General features: G+C 39.1%; 1 protein-coding gene across 2 annotated transcripts in view; it reads right to left on the reverse strand.

Annotated features, from left to right (window-relative positions):
- Positions 1 to 4,058, reverse strand: part of plekhf2 (pleckstrin homology domain containing, family F (with FYVE domain) member 2) — a 31,615-nt gene extending 27,557 nt beyond the window's left edge. The window contains exon 1 of one of the 2 annotated variants that reach the window (XM_035435253.1): positions 3,858 to 4,058. The gene's annotated coding sequence lies outside the window, so the exon portion shown is untranslated. Of the gene's footprint in view, positions 1 to 3,041; positions 3,827 to 3,857 lie in introns of those variants that run through there. The other variant, XM_035435261.1, reaches the window with a different exon arrangement.
- Between the last annotated feature and the right edge of the window lie 11,314 nt (positions 4,059 to 15,372).

The following is a 15,372-nucleotide window of genomic DNA, read 5'->3' on the forward strand; positions in this document are numbered from 1 at the left end:
ATATCATCAATCATCCTACAATATAGCACGCCTTCACACGTGCAGAAAATCATCAGTGATACAATTTTTAATAGGCCAACAATTTTTGTGAACAAACTTGATTTTTTTCCCCCCACCACTTAGGACATCTCTAGTGACAAACATCAACCAGTTCACGTACAAGACAGCACCTTTAGTGATCCGACTGTGGTAAAATTGCCACAGCAGGCATTAAAAATGTTCCAATATAATTCTAGCTTATCACTGACGGCTTGCTGCGGGTGGACAACAGTTCAAACCAGTTCAGAATGCACTTCTTTATACAGAGGACAACCACACAGCAGAACTACTACACTTCTTTTTTTGTCCCATGCACAGTAGGTTTTTATGACGTTCCAGAGTTTTAATAGGCCACAATACAAAGATGACATGCACAGAAAACAGACCAAACACATTTTCTTAGAAAGCTATCTAAAGGTCTCATTTTGACTTTTCGTTCAAAATAAGTGCTTTCTCGATCAATCTCCCAATGCTACCACAGCTATGTAAATATTATGATCTATAAGCAACACGAATCTCACACAACGAAGACGATCGGCACAAAAAACAGGAGTTGTAGTTAAAGTCTGAGTCATCGCTGTAATCTTAAAAAAGACCTCGGAATATGCGTTTATAGAACACAGTACACTTTGTTGCTGCATTTTCGCTCTCGTTGTCTGTGCAAAAAATGCAGAAGCCTGCATAAACGCAACCTTTGAAAAGGAGACAGCAGCTGCTGCATAGAAAGGTTAATCAAAGGTAGCACTACTGAGGAGATCACAGAATTGTTTCCACAGCAATGACTGGGTTGCAGATCTGATTTGCTACACTTCCATTAAGGCATTACGGCCTTTCGAACAAGACCCAATCTCACTGACAAACTATACAAGGATAACCTGGCTGTTTGAACAGAATCAATTCCACCCCTCAGATCCTGCAACGATTAAAGGGTTAAGTTTTCCAGAAAATCTACACATAAAGTAACTAAAGCCACAAAAATATTTCTCTAACAGGTGTGGGAAAGTATATTAAAGGCATCAGTACAACGTGTCACTCAATGCTTAAAACTGTATGTGTTTAGGGCTTGTACACAAGACACAATCATAGTCTCTGTCTGCTATGATTACGCTTAATGTATACATCACTTAAGAGCAACTGAGACAAAATGCAGGATACATTTGACACCTGGAAAAAAATTATATTATATTAAACAATTATTTATATATATATATATATATATATATATAATTATATGTTTATTTTATTTACTAGTGCAAGTAATTTATTTTCCAGTGTCAGAAAATAAAATGGCAAACATTTCACACAAGATTACACAAAAACCTCCACAACTGTGTACAAGCTTCCATGCTTTTCAGAAGACTTGCTTTGAGTTTCGGAAAGAAATATGTAGGGATCTGTTTCCATGATTCGTGCAAACACCAGCAAAATTCAGTCTTGGTTGGTTGTATTTTTGCTTGTCTTGATCCAAGTAATCCCAAGCACATTCAATGATGTTGAGATGTGGACTGTGGGGTGGCCAGCCCATTGTTCTGAGGACACCAACAGCTCGGTCTTCTTAGTAGTGTGCTTGGGGTCATTATCTTGCTGTAGAATGAATTTGTTCCCAATCAAACACTGTCCAGACATGTTAAGATTTGTATGTACTTATCAGCATTCACAATGCATTCAATCAAAACTAAATCACCAACTTCAGATGTTGTTATACAACCCTAAACTTGCATTGATCTTGTCTGTAGACATGGTTCTGAGGGTCTTTCATTGCTTTGGCGGCATACATATTGCCATTCCTTACTTCTGAAAGTCTCTAATTTGGACTCACCGGTCCATAAAACATTACTCCACATCTCAGGTGTCCAGTTTTGGTGGACAGGTGCAAAATCTTCTCTTTTGTTTATTTCCATTTCTGAGTAGTGGCTTCTTGACAGCTACACATCCTTTCAGACCCATAGCATTTTTCTCACAATGGAAGGACGGACAGAAACACCTGTGGATTCCTTCTGATCTGAGTGGAGCTTGACTTTTCCTATATCTCAATGATAAAATCTTCAGGTACCATCTTTGTGACAGTGATAGTTCTGGTGGTCTAAAGTTTTGGCACAGTTGTTAGGAGTCCCATTCTCTCTGGATCTTGCAATAAACTTTTGAACTCCAGTTCTCAACAGCAATATCTCCTTTAGCCATTTTAGATGCACAAGATAAAAATCTGCAAGGCAGCTAAGCTGTTTTGGGGTAGTTTGAATGTTTGAGTCACTTTTAAAGGCAAAAGTGTCTAACGTCATTGACACTTTTGGTGACAACTTTGATTGGGAGGACAGAGCCGTAACTTGTTTGTTAACAGGAAGGATGGAAGATGGAAACAAGTATGGTGCACAAACTGAAGAGGACTAATACTGATAAATTTGATATTATGTAGTGGAGGAGGCTTTTCTGTAATTTTCTGTTAAATATACGTTATAGGCTATCAGTTTCCGGTATTATCGGACACCGAAAAAAAATGGTGTTCTCTGAATTTTGCACTTCGGTTGATGTTTAACTCGGAGCAAACTTCAGTAAAGACAACAAATTCAGACACAAACAGCAGATTATTTAACATCACTGGCATGAAGTGTACCGCCACACGTTCGACAGTATGACTAAAAGAAATGATATTCTAAAACGGGTATCCCAAATACATGCAATGAGTCTTGGACACCTGTGGGACCTCCACGTTTTCTCCAATGTTATGTTAGTATAAGTAGCTAACGTTAGCTAGGAATATAACTTTGCTAACGTTACTGTCACATGACATTTCTAAAACTATTAATGTTAGCAAAAAAAAACAACAACACATTACCCTGATTAACAATATATTGAAAAAGATTCGGGTAAAAAAACGAGTCTAACGTTAATGCAGCACTTTAACCAATTCAATCCGAACTAGCTAAATTACATAAGTTACGGCCAAATGACAATGTTGTTAGCACTTGCTATCTAGCTACTGTGTAATCAATAACATAACTCACCTTAGTTTGACAGCAACTTAGTTTAACGTAAATAACTCGGCTGGAACTAGCTTTCGTTTTATATTTCAGCAATATACGCGTCCAGTCCCGGAATTTTGATATACTTTTTTTTTGGTAATGTTATATCATAAACGTTAACTAACCAAGCTGTCTAAAACTGATGTCTGGCAACAACTTTCAGCTAGCTAAAGCTTAGCAACCTCCGCTTGATACAGGGAGGGCGACTCACATGACCATGCCAGCTAGCCGACTTTCATTTCGGAAAACAACACCTTACGTTAACCCCATTTGCCTAACAGAAACTGACACATTGCAAGCTTCCTAAATAAATTATGTAATGTTTTGGCATTTTTGGAGTGTTAGACGACAGATTATCAAGCCGTTTTGACAAATAATAACTAAATTAAGTTTAAATTAACTAACTAGCTAGCTAGCATGCTGCAAGCACTTTGCTATGGAAAAAGCGACAAGGCAAACCGCATAAACCCTCCATTCCAGATCAATGGGATCCCACACAGCACATGAAGGATCACTCAAATCCAGCTAGTCTAACTAGTCAGCCATCCAGCCACCATTTGTAAACTAATGTAAACTGACACCGTTTAAAGCGGAGAAGATGCGTAACTAGCTTATTCAAATTTCACAACAGTTTCCAAGGAAAATTTAAACTTGGTTTCAGGGTTCCCTCTCACCGAGTTAGCCAGCGTGAGCTACATTTTTAAGTGCAGTGGACCAACAGCCAACTGGAAGGTTAGCTAGCTAACGTTAGCTAGAACAGAATTGTCCATGCATCGACGCTCGTAAAAAGACACCTACCGGACTTCAACTTCAGCCAGCAACTTTCAACTAACTTGAAACTGCTTTTTCCTGAAGTTCCAAACTTGGTGGCAGTCACCCCCTCCCTCAAACTTGTTTCTTCCCCCAGCCAGCCCTCGGTTTTTACTTCAACAGCAATAACAATATGGCTTCGCGCAGCAGCGAGTCTAATAACTTGGCGTCATTCGCCTGAACGTGTAGGGCTGAGGGAGCGTGCGCAGAGTAGGGCGCGCTAGAACGTTCCGGTTTGCCGGATATGAAAACAGGACACTGAAACTTATGTGGGACTTCTGCACAACGTTTACGTTTAATATTTTCCCTTCTCCCTGTAAATGGCAAACAACATTTCTGCTTTATAATAAGAGCTGAAGTAGTAATCCATATTATTATTATTATAAATTAATATAATTACAAATTAGACTATAAAATATTACTGTTAGCAAACAAATGCTATACTATCCCGTTGCTACAACTGCAAATCATTTTGACAAGTGAGTCAAATAGGACAGTTGTTTATGTCATAGTCTTGCAAAAAAGAAAAAAAATTGTTTTAAAAATGTTTTAAAACAAGCCCATATATAACATTACGGTTTGTATTTAGATTCACTGTATTATGGTTAAACACCTCAGTACTGTTGTCATTGCTTTCAGTTAAACATTCTGAGGTCCTGTACTACTGAAATTTGAATAAGAACCAGAATGACGACTTTTCTCAATCAGGAAGCCTCCAAGGTACAAGTTGCTGATGTGTGTTAGGGAAGCCCATGAAAGCCTTTCTGTTCTAATGATTAGAAGTGCAAATACACTGTAGTATATGACAGAAGCCAATAAACTCTGTAATGTGGCAGGGTGAAAATGACTGAATAAGAATGACATTATGTGCATGCTTGGCATAAACACAAATGCAAACGAACAACATGAACAGAAGGCCTCTACGCATAAATCCAACAGTCACCAACAAGCCAGGACTAGTGATCCTTGAGGACTAATTGCCATTCTTTCACAACCTCTACAACCACACAACAGCAGGAAATGGCCGGGACTGGTTATTCTTGAGGACCAATAACCACTATCTTAAAGGAATAAACTCCCCAGGGAACTACAGAACCAACACAGTTTTTCCAGAGACAACAACATGATAAACATTCTGAAGCAGTTTAGGCAGTATATTAATTTATTTTGCTCTAAATCTTTGTTAAAGACACACAGGTTGCAGTCAATTGTTGCTCATGCTTGAGGGTCTTCAAAAAAACAGCTGTAATGACAGTTCTAGGGAAGGGAAAGTCACATGCAAGCTCATTTTATTTACTTATTTTTGTCAAAATGAAATAAATATGCCTCCATGATAATCCATCCATTGTCTAACCCTCTTATTCTTGGCCCAGCATGCATTTGGCAACAGGCAGAAATACACCCAGGACAGGTCACCAGTCCATCACTGGGCACACATACCATTCACTCACACACTCATACTGTACGGGCAGTTTACAGTCTCCAGTTAGCCTAACCTGCATGTCTTTGGACTGTGGGAGGAAACCGGAGTACCCAGAGGAAACCCACACGGACACGGGCGACATAGCTCAGGAGGTAAGACCGATTGTCGGGCAGTCGGAGGGTTGCCGGTTCAAACCCCGCCCTGGGCGTGTCGAAGTGTCCTTGAACAAGACACCTAATCCCTAACTGCTCTGGCAAGTGAGAGGCATCAATTGTAAAGCACTTTGGATAAACGCGCTATATAAATGCAGTCCATTTACAATTACACAGGTAGAACATGCAAACTCCACACAGAAAGGCCCCGGCTGAGATTCAAACCCAGGTGGAAATGAGGCTATCCACTGCACCACCGTGCCACCCCATTTATGACAAATGTAAAATAATATACTGTATACAATATACTGTATACGAGTAAATAAATTGTGAAATAATTCCATAACAAAATAATATTCTACTAATTATTTTTAACATATTCTTTTATCATAGTCATTTTCACAACGGTGTTACATTTAATTTCATTATTTAATTAAAAACAGGTTGTTTCAAAATGTGCTTTTACAAATCATGCCTTTGTGATGAGCTCTTTTTTCATTTAATGGTAACACGTAATTTCATGATATCCCGTAAAAGAGGTCTGCTTTCATTGTGAACAGCAAACACTCACATTTGTGATTGACTGATATCTTCAGTTGATTTTTTAAAATAGTGCAAGGTTGCATCCCTTCATTTTGTAAATTGTAAATACCAAAAACTCAACCTATACCGTTTTTGCTTGAATGCAGAGTCACGCATTTATCCTCTCTGGTTGGGTTACTGGGTGCTTGCTGGCAACTAAATTGAATTTCATCTGTTGATCTGGGTGGTGCTATATGTCTATTTTTGATTAATTTACATGGCAGGCCATGGGCATTTTTGGGCCATCCAGACATCTAGTCAGTCCATTAAATCTTTCAATCAGCCTACTTTTAGAGCAGAATATTTAGTATTCTGGGTGCAGTGAAATACAAAATTAAAATTTCTATAGTCAAACCTAAATCTCACATCCACTTATTGTTGCTACATTTGATTACATTACAGGATACATTTTAAAAAAATAGTTTTGATTTTAGGTAGTTGGTGTTTTAAACATAGGGCATAATCTGGGAGAAAGATGATTTGATTGGTGTTTTAAACATAGGGCATAATCTGGGAGAAAGATGATTTGATTGGTTGGCTTCAAATGTTTTTTTTTGTTGTTGTTTTTTTTTTGTCTTCACTGAGAGCAAGCTTCGGAAACATACATTGAAAGGGTATACCTGTATAATGTGAACAAGAATTTATTATCTTTCTGAATGTGAATAAGAATGCCATACTCTCAGATTTTCAAAAATTAAAAAATACTGCACTTGATACAAGGGTGTCTTTAAAAAGACCTTGTTCTCGGTCATAGGCATTTTGAAGCATACCAATTGTATACCATACCATACACAGGGAGTTTTTTTGTCTTATAATTATTACCCTACCATGCGTAGGTTTGCTTTTGTGTCTGACAATCAGCTTATTTCACTGCACTGCCATGATAGGGTGCTCTCAGAAAAAAATTAAAATGCATTTTGTACAACTGGCTGATGACAAGGTAGTTTTGATATTATACAGATAGCTTCATAACGTTTGGAACAAAGATTTTTACAAATTGATTTGGCTCTGTTCTCCACAATTTTAGATGTACTTAGATACACTGCTTAAAAAAAAAAAGAAAAAAAAAGAACTTTTTTCACAATATAGAAATTACTGCACTTTTCATACATAGCCCCCCACTCCCACCCCGATTCAGGGCACGATAATATTTGGGACAAATGACTTCCCTGGTGTTTCTGATTAGGCAGGTGTGTTAAATTGATTCTAATCTTGATTCTAAGCTTTTTATTGCCTTTGGAGTCTGTTATTGGTGTTTGGCAACACGAGGACCAGAGTTGTGCCAATGAAAGGACAGCCAAGTTACTGTTTACTAAGTGAGCCAGTACAAGTAGCAGTCATACGTAACCAAACAGTAACATCTCTGCTACCGTGTTTCACAGATGAGGGAAAATGTTTTGGATCTTGGCCAGTTCCTTTTGGCCTCCATACTTTGCTCTTGTCATCACTCTGATGCAAGTGAATCTTAGTCTCATCTGTCCAAGACCTTTTTCTAGAACTCTGCAGGCACTTTTTTCGGTACTTCTTAGCAATACTGTAACCTAGTTATCCTGTTTTTGCAGCTAACTAGTGGTTTGCATCTTGCAGTGTAGTCTCTGTAGTTCTGTTTGTTAAGTCTTCTGCAGATAGCAGTCACTAACACATTCGTGCCTGCCTCCTGATGAGTGTTTCTGACCTGTCAGACAGGTGTTTCTTTATTATGGTGAGAATTCTTCAGTCATAAAATGAGTTTTTCCCTTAGCCTATCAGGCCCTTTGTGATTACTGAGCTCACCAGAGCTTTCTTTCTTCTTACTGATGTTCAGCATGATTGATTTTGGTAAGCCTCAGTTTTGGCCTATGTCTCTGACTGTTTTTTTCCCCCTCATATTTCTCAGCCTCATAATAGCTTCCTTGACTTTCATTGACACAGCTCTGGTCCTTATGCTAACAAAGGCAATCAAAAGCCTAGAATCAAGACTAGATACTGAAAGCGCTATTATACTCGCACAAAAGAACCAATTGAGCACACCTGACTAATCAGACACACCTGACTAATCAGAAGCATGTGTGCAGCCAATTTGTCTCCAACATGGGGCTATGTATAAAAACTGCTGCCATTGGTGAAACCAAAATGTATTAAAATACCCTTTAATTAAAACTCATAATCTACTCTTAAACAACATTTGCATTGTTTTATTGCAAAGCTGAAATTGTGCAGAGTCAAATCAAGAAGAAATGTGTCTTTATCCCAAACATTATGGAACTCACTGTATGTATGATCTTGTATTTAAATTTTGGAAAAGGGGGGGGGGGCACCCAGAACAATCTAAAACTACATTTTCAAAAAGGTCAGTTATATAGTAATACATACTGAGATATATACATGTTTTAGAACAATGTGATTTTCTTTTAGGAGCCTTCCTGAGTATAGTTTATTTTGGGAATTATCCTGACATTACCTGAGAATTTCTAAACTTGTTTGAAATATCACAGCACAGCATGGGACCAGGAAAGATATTTCGTATGTTCCACAGACCCAGGAAGGTTCGGGAAGTGTAAGTTATTGAAAATAAATGGCATCCACATTTTTCATTTAACATCTTCCTCCAAGAAGAACACTACAAAAATGTTTTTATTTTACACTGGATGAACAGATTGTTAGATATCAGACTTCATTAAACATTGAACATTTTATGGTATCGCAGGAAAAGCAGTCTGATACAGTATATTCTCTGAACATTGCTCTAAACTGCATGGAAAAAACTGGTTTAGTGACACATTCTTGCTCCTTTATCTATACACATCAGCAATTCACATTGAAAAAATACAATGCTACATTTGTGAAACAAGAAGTTAGCCTTCTTGAAGGGGATGAACAGGATCATGGGCCGGTGGTGGATAACTTTGTGGCTTGGTGTGACGAGTCTTTCCTCCATCTTAATGTGTCAAAAAAAAAGACATGAACATTGATTTCAGAAAGTCACCACCAAGCCCACTGCCAACTGTTTTAAAAGGTGTTGACATTAACCTAGTGGATAGCTATAAATATTTGGGTATTGTTCTTGATAACAAACTGTGTTTTGAATTCCATGTTGAGGCTACCTCTAAAAAGGTCCAGCAAAGACTTTTTTCTTTTAACATTTCTACTGAGATGATGACTCTCTTTTACAGAAGGTTTATTGAATCTGTTTTAACCTTTTGTATTACTGCTTGGTTTGGAAACCTAAATCTGTCCAATAGGAACAGACTTGGAGGTCTTGTTAAGGTGGCCAGTAGGATCTCAGGGGGGAGTCAGGCCAGGCTTTTGGACATTTATAACAGGCAGGTCCTTAGGAGGGCTAATGCGATATTGGTCTGCCAGGACCATCCACTCCAGAGGGAGTTTGAGCTTCTGCCCTCAGGCCGTCGTTTCAGGGCACCTGTTTGGAGGACTAAAAGATTCCATGTCTTCTTCATCCCAAGTGCTATTGATATGCTTAATGGCAAATAGCACTTTGGCTGCATTACTTGCACTACCCCTGTACATTTGCACATTTGCACATTTGCACACTTGCACACTTGCAAACTTGCACATTTGCACGCATTTCCATTTCCCTGCACTAGCTCAGTGATTTTATTGTGTTGATGTTGTCGTGATGTTGTCCTTTTGTATTCTGTCTTCATGTTAACCCTGGCTGCAAAACATATTTCCCCTAGTGGGACAATAAAGATAACCTTAACCTTGAATCTTGATTCTAGGAAAAACTATAGGCCCATTTGTAGAACAAGGCAAAATTAGCCCTTTTAATTGGAGAATTACCTATGTTTAAATCCCATGGTAACACATTATGTGTGCATGCAATGCTTTGACCAAAGTGTATGAATGAAAAATACAAATGGACAATGTTAAAGGCAACATTAACAGGGAATTTCTGGGGAATTGCCACTGTTGTTGGGTGTTTTTATTTTATTTTATTTTTTTTACCAGAAATGAGGAAACGACTTCTGTCCAAAAAATAGCATCCAAATGGATTACCAATGCATCCTGACTTTTGCTTCAATTTGTGTGGATTTCATTCTAAATTTTATCACAGAACCACTTGGAAAAATTGTTGGTACACATGATTATGTGTGACATAAAATGTGTGTACAAATGAAAAACGTTTCGTAAATCATACATTTCATTTATAAATCACAAATATCCCTAAAAGTGTCTGCTTGTGAATGAGCTCTACGATTCCACCCAGTACATTACATTACATTACATTATAGGCATTTAGCTGACGCTCTTATCCAGAGCGACTTACAACAGTGTAACCAAACTCAGGATCAAGTCCACTTAAGTCCATTGAACAAAATGCAGATAAAAAGCCTTTACTATGGTAGCATACATTAAGGAGAAACAAGATAGTCTGAACCAAAAAATTTTTTTATTTTTATTTATTTTTTTTTTTTAATAGTTATGGGAGGGGGTTTAGGGAAGAGGAGAGAGGTACACAGAGAAGAGGTGCGTCTTGAGTTTCCGTTTGAAGGTGCTCAGACACTCTGCTGTTCTGACCTCCACTGGAAGATCGTTCCACCATCGTGGGGCCAGAACTGCAAAGAGTCGAGACCTTGTTGCTGCTCGTGTTGGGGGAGGAATCAGCCGCCCTGTAGTAGCCGATCGGAGCGATCTGGCCGGCTTGTAGGGTCTGATCATCTTCTGCAGATAACCAGGAGCTGACCCCTTGACTGCTTGGAAAGCAAGCACCAGTGTCTTAAACCGGATGCGAGCTTGCACTGGTAGCCAGTGGAGGGAGATGAGGAGGGGAGTGACGTGGGAGTCACGAGGGAGGTTGTAAACCAGACGTGCTGCTGCATTCTGGATGAGCTGAAGGGGTCTGGTGGCTGATGCTGGGAGGCCAGCCAGGAGGGAGTTGCAGTAGTCCAGACGTGACAGTATCATGGCCTGGACCAGGAGCTGTGTGGAATAATTGGTGAGGAGTGGTCTTATTCTGCGGATATTGTACAGGATGAACCTGCACGACCGGGTGGTTGCCGCGATATTCTCAGAGAGTGCCAGCCTGTTGTCCAGCACAACTCCAAGATTTCGGGCACTCTGCGAAGGGTGTAGGGGAGTGTCTCCTAAAGAAATGGGCAGATGAGAAGTGGGAGAGGTAAGAGAAGGAATATGGAGAAGTTCCGTTTTGCTTGTGTTGAGCTTGAGCTGGTGTTTGGTCATCCAGCTCTGGATGTCACTCAGGCAGGCGGATATGCGATCGGAGACCTGAGTGTCTGTGGGAGAGAAAGAGTAGAAAAGTTGAATATCATCTGCATAGAGATGATATGACATGCCATGGGCGGCAATAACAGGGCCAAGGGACCTAGTATACAGAGAAAAGAGGAGGGGACCAAGGACAGAGCCCTGAGGGACCCCAGTTGTGAGGGGACGAGGAGCTGATACTGCACCGGCCCAGGCAACCTGGAAGGAGCGGCCGGAGAGATAGGACGCAATCCAGTTGAGGGCTGGTCCGCAAATTCCCAATTCTGTCAGGGAAGACAGAAGTGTAGGATGGTCAACGGTGTCGAAGGCAGCTGAGAGGTCAAGAAGAATTAGGACAGATGAACGGGATGCTGCGTGTGCTGCGTGGAGAGACTCAGTGACGGAGAGCAGGGCAGTCTCCGTCGAGTGACCGGGTCTGAAACCAGACTGCTGAGGGTCTTGGAGGTTATGCTTAGAAAGAAAAGAGGAACGTTGGTTAGACGCAGCACGTTCGAGAGTTTTAGATAGGAATGGAAGAAGGGATACCGGTCTGTAGTTCTGGGTGAGGCAGGGGTCCAGTGTTGGTTTCTTCAGAATGGGGGTGATGTGGGCTCTTTTGAAAGATGACGGGAAGGTGCCAGAAGTCAGGGAGGAGTTAATCAGGTGGGCGATGAAGGGGATGATCTCTGGTGAGATCAGCTGGAGGAGGGTAGAGGGGAGGGGATCAAGGGCACAGGTGGTGGGACGGTGGGAGAGCAAGAGTTGGGAGACATCAGGGAGAGAGAGTGGGGAGAAGGTGGAGAATGTGGGGAGGGTCATAGAGGGGAAACAGTAAACGCCCTCAATTATCAGGATATAGTGGCATCATACATCTTATTTCACTATTTAAATCGCTTGGAAATGGCAGTGAAACACTACTAAATAGCGCAACTGTAATTGTAGAAAAACATAAGGAAGCATAATGGCAGAAAAGCAAGTAAAAAAAGAATTCTCTGAATGCCAGCTAGTGCTGTTGACAGAGGTCTAGGCAAGAGCACGACTATTGTTTGGTCCCATCAGCAGTATTGTATTCAGCAAAACTAAATATGTTGCTTGGCAAACTGTGACAGGATGGCTCTGGGTAAACAGTGTCGACTCATGAAACATTCATCTTCATGTGCAAGGAAACCTGCCTGGTCCTTAAAAATGTGCTCACGGTGTATCATTCTGTTCATAAGGACTTCCAACAGTGCTAGCACAGCGTGCTCCTTTGAATGTAAATAACTCTCCCATGCGCTTTTATAAGCATGTCTGTAAGGAGTTAATATTTCACAATTCGCTTATAATTTCTTCTAGTTGTTAGTGCTATCATATGCCATTGATTTCAAACATGTTTCTTAGGCCTACTTTGCCTTGCAGTGTTGCTATTCACACTTTGTGCCTCTTCTGTTGGTTTAACACAATATTTTAAAGTCTTGGCTCAATTATTAATGTGAATGTTAGCCTATGTTTTAGGGGCTGCCTTTTCATTATTGTACTGTGTTTATGGACGTTAATACAACCCACACTAATGGCATGTACGTAGGTACTAATGGCATTTTTGTTGGAATGTCTATATTATTCACATATTGCTGTTAATTTTAAACAGCCAAGTGAATGTGTTTACAGTACCCGTGGTAAATTTCATAAGGTCATCAGCCAGGAATTAATAATAAATGTTGTGATTAATTGAGTCGCGGCACATATTGGCCAGTGATGAGACATTATTCAAAATACAATGTGACACAATAATACTTAACTATCTGATTACACAGGAATTTGTCTTGCAGTTAAAAGTGGCACAGTTTCACATAGTCACAAAGATGTAAAACAGATACGTCTACACAGAACATACAGATATTACATCTTCCCAATTAAACCCCCTCACCGTGAAATTAAAATCACATTATTGGACCTCACATTCAACATTCGAATCGATTCTGGGATAAAAAGTGCTTGAATCTTATGTGTCTACAGTGGTACATACTCTCTCCCTGATGGCATAAGCTTAAACTCTGAATGAAACACACAGGAGGTGTCACCGGTGGTATTATCATTTTTTCAGACAGTCTGGATGCTTTAATAATGGACTTTCAGGCTAACACCAAAAAAACATAAACTACTCATCCATTTTCAATATTTCTATCTAGCAGGGTTTTATGGTATGTTTAAAATCAAAATCTTCGTACTAAACATATCATAAAACTGTATAAGACAGAAATATTGGAAATGTATTACTTCCAGTTAGTTGAGATTGGAATCACTGATTTTGGGGTTGGTTCGTGCAATGTTAAAATGCCATAGATAGGTATAAAGAATGAAGCAACCAATAGAAATAATTTTCAACATTTAATTCAATAAGAAACAGAAAACATAACTATTCAATGGAATAAAATATAATAAATAAAATATAAAATGTATAATAAATGTAAAATAGAGTTGAAACCAGGGTTGGTTGGTATTATTATTTTGTTGTTGTGCCAACCAACCCCAATATAGGCATGTTTCATATGTGTATAATGCCAGTGTGTGAGGGGGCCTTTGTGCACAATATTGTGGTTAATGTCGCATCAGTCGCACATAAACGCATAAACACACATGTGCAGGCACACACACTTCGTAGGCCTGATCCACATGCACACAGGCTTACACACACACACACGCACACACGCACACACACACACACACAGAAACAGAGAAGGGAGAGAGAAAGGGAGAAAGACAAAATGAGAGAATAGAAGGCCTATGTAGCATTTCTACTAATAAACCAATTAAAATGTTGTTTGGTTTCAACTCTAACTTATATATTTTAGATTGTACATATTTAAATTTATTTCAATGAATATTTATTTTTTCTGGTTCTAACTGGAATTGTCGCGACAATCTACTGACCCCTGGTGCTCACATTTATACATACAACAGGTCTGTTCAAGAGAATTGCGTTCAAATTCACTGGTTTGTTCATCTGTTTAACATTACATTACATTACATTAACATTGACTTCATTGAATGCATTTAGCGATTAATCTTATTCATAATATATTTATAACTAAATACAAATTATTTGCCTTTTCAAGCTAATTCAGCGGTTATATGATACGTCGGTTTATAGTTTTTTAAATCCTTCCTTCAGAAATTATTTTTATTTTAACTTGTCTAAAAAGCTTAAGGTAATAACTATTGATATCCATTGAACAAAATGATTCTGTTGAAGGAATGATTGATTCCATTTCAAGCATAAGGCTGTGTCTGGATACTTTATGGAGTCATTACCTGAAATTCTTAATTCTTACCATTCATACTCCAATCAAGCACATTGCCATTATTTACCAAATAATACATCTGATTTGGAGCCGACAGCAAAAGGCCCATATTTATATTGCATATAGAATTGATTTACAAACAAGAACCTAAAGAGCTGCAAGGAATAACTGTTAGGTCCTAATTGAATGTAAAGTCCCTTCATGCTAGACAGGAGTGGGAAATTCAGTTACTAGAGGCCCAGTCTGCAGAAATCAGGAAAGAAATTGACATTTGGGGGACTATGACGACAACATAGAATTTGTTTTTCATTCAGACTGTGACTCATGGCACTGAAAAAATGAAACAAGTGAAGACCAGCTGAGTCCCATATAAAGTAGGCTTCCACTACTGTAAGATTGCAGTTGTCACTGTCAATGCCTACTTTAATATTCCAGTTAAAAATACTAAGCATTGACAGATCAGATTGTTTGGATTCAAACGGCTAAATGAGGTGTGAGGTCAAATGTCCCATTCCTCTGGCCGATCAGTGACGTAGCCCATAGTTTGAGTAGGCTTGTTCAGTTTACTTAAAATCAATTACTATTTGTTATGGTATTTTGCATGTTATTTTTCATTTTCCATAAGTTGCCTCCGTCTTCGATTGTTGTTATATAAAACATTCAAACGTACCATTTGCATAGTCTGAATTCTGAGACGTGAAATTAATGGATTCACAGCACACACTGAAGTGCGGGGCGTAGTCCAGCCTTTGAATAGAGAATGTGAGGTTTACTGGATATTTATGACGTATGCATATTGCTGCCAATAAACAAATCTAAACAATAATGCATGACACACAAACGAATTTCCAAAAGAACCCATG

Source organism: Anguilla anguilla, chromosome 1 (genome assembly GCF_013347855.1).
Source record: "Anguilla anguilla isolate fAngAng1 chromosome 1, fAngAng1.pri, whole genome shotgun sequence".
NCBI classification, from domain to species: Eukaryota; Metazoa; Chordata; class Actinopteri; order Anguilliformes; family Anguillidae; genus Anguilla; species Anguilla anguilla.